Source organism: Aplysia californica, unplaced genomic scaffold, assembly GCF_000002075.1.
Source record: "Aplysia californica isolate F4 #8 unplaced genomic scaffold, AplCal3.0 scaffold00044, whole genome shotgun sequence".
Lineage (NCBI taxonomy): Eukaryota > Metazoa > Mollusca > Gastropoda > Aplysiida > Aplysiidae > Aplysia > Aplysia californica.
In genome coordinates, this window is record NW_004797314.1 from 172,884 (window position 1) to 175,179 (window position 2,296).

Here is a 2,296-nt window from a genome sequence, read left to right on the forward strand (position 1 = left end):
ACGGGGTTTTTATTCCCTCGCGGGCCGGGGAAAAAAAACCCCCACGAGAGAGAGGAAATGCCCCCCCTTCCCCCCGAAAATAGGCGGCCAGACAGGCAGGCAACCAGGCCGCCAGAAAGCCAGCCAGTTTCAAATTTTTTTCCCCCCCCCCCCCCCCTTAAGTTTTGGGGGGAATTTAAAGGGGGGGGGGGGGGGGGGGGGGAAAGGGGGGGGTCGATGTGCTGGGACCGATCAAATCTGTTTTGGTACCCTCCACCCCTCTATTCTTCCCGAGGGGGGGCCCGGTTTTCCTCTTCCTTTTTTTCCGCCCCGAGGATTGCACCCCTTGTGTTTTTTCCTAAAATATTTTTTTCCCCCCCGTGATGGGGGGTGTACAATGTTAACACAATATTCCGGTTTTAAATTTTTATAATGGGGGGAAAAGCCCCCCCTCCCCCTCCCCCGGGGAAAAAATGTTAATTTTGTGGAGCCATGCCGTCAACATTTATTTACTTGCAGTGAATCTAAATCTTCCAGTTAAAAGACGAACAACAGCTGGTGGTGTTCTGCAATGAACTGTTCTAACACGAGATGCAATAATAAATCCGACTTTTGTTTATTTGTTTTCAATTTCCCTCATGCACGGTGAGGTGCCAGAGGTGGGTGATATGCTGCCGATGACACGATTTGCTGAGCAAGTCACCAGAATGCTTTTTTTTCTGAGAACGTTCTCTGCTCTGATTCTGAGCACTTTGAGGACTCTCAGTCTCAGTTAAAAAGTGCTAAAACAAATCAACTGAAGCGTGGCAACATAGCCATACAGTTGTGTTATTCAGTGTGCCTAATTGAACTAATTCTCCACGCACTCAAGAAAGAAACAAACCATCCCAAGAAAAAGGACTATTATTGTGCTAACGAAAGGCCCTTGCTTTTTACAACATGAACATTTCTCAAGCTCAAACGTCATTTTTACGGGTAAAAAATTCTTTGTTTTTGCAGTTCATCTGATCTGCATTGTGTCAAAGTGGGCGTAAAATACACCTACATAAAAAAAAAAAAATCATTGCTATGAAGTATGGAGCGAAATCAGCTCTTTTCAGTTTCGCTGGCCTCTGAGACTGTTTCGTTCATACGTCTGAAGATATCGCAGTTTTATGCTATTAAACATTAAAACTATAATGCATTCACACCTACACATCGAAGAAAATTGAAACATTTATGAGTCTTTCCCCGATTGATGTCACCCCCCCCCCCCCAACTGAACTCACAAAATGTGTTGTTAAAGGGATGCAACTACAAGGTTCTCGGCCTTGAGTATAATTCATTTTGTTATCTCCCATGACCATTACATTTTCTTTACATTGGCAATGTGGGAAAGAAAGATTAATGGTCATGTTTATTCTATTTTTGTCTTTGTTCTTGTTGGCTTTTCAGGGGGTTGGGACGGGGGGTTGGGACGGGGGATTTGGGGGGGGGGGGGGCGGGGGGGGGGGGGGGGGGGGGTGCAAAGGGGTTTGACTGATTTCAACTATAGATGACGAAAAAGTGTGGTGTAACTGATACATTCAGTACTTATATTTGGTTTTCCGAAATAAACGTGATGAAAGTATCTGATTCAAACACAAGTGTCAAGAAAAAATAGGTAAGACTAACAGAGTAAATACCTATCTTGTCTTCCAGTATCCCACCCCCCCCCACCCCCACTCTACACACACGCAGTTAGGCCTAGTTAACATTAAAATGGACTCCCATCGCGCGCCTCCGGACGAGTCCCCCCTCTCGCCCCCACCAGTCCGCCCCGACCTCGATTAAAACAAATACAAATAAGTTTCTAAAAAAAAGCCCAAACCAAAATTTAAAAAAAGATAAAAGTTAACCCCACTACCACGTATTCCGGCTCACACGCCCCCCCCAAAAAAACAACAAAAACAAAACAAAACAACAACAACAAAAACAAAACAACAAAACCAAAACAACACACACATACAAAAACACAACAAAAAACATTGCGACAGGAGCAGTCAAATAGAAGCCCCCCCCCCCAACCTTAGCCCCTTTTTGTTACTTGCCAGTGAAGTCTGTCGCAATCTCTCTACAGTCACAGATTCAAATACCAAATTCCAAGTTCACGGAGTACTTTCTCTCTCTCTCTCTCTCTCTCTCTCTCTCTCTCTCTCTATCTCTCTCTCTCTCTCTCTCTCTCTCTCTCTCTCTCTCTCTGTGTGTCTGTCCCTCTCTCTCTCTCTCGCTCTCTCCCTTTCTCTCTGTGTCTCTTGTCACCCCCCCTCTCTCTCTCTCTCTCTCTGTCTCTCCGGCC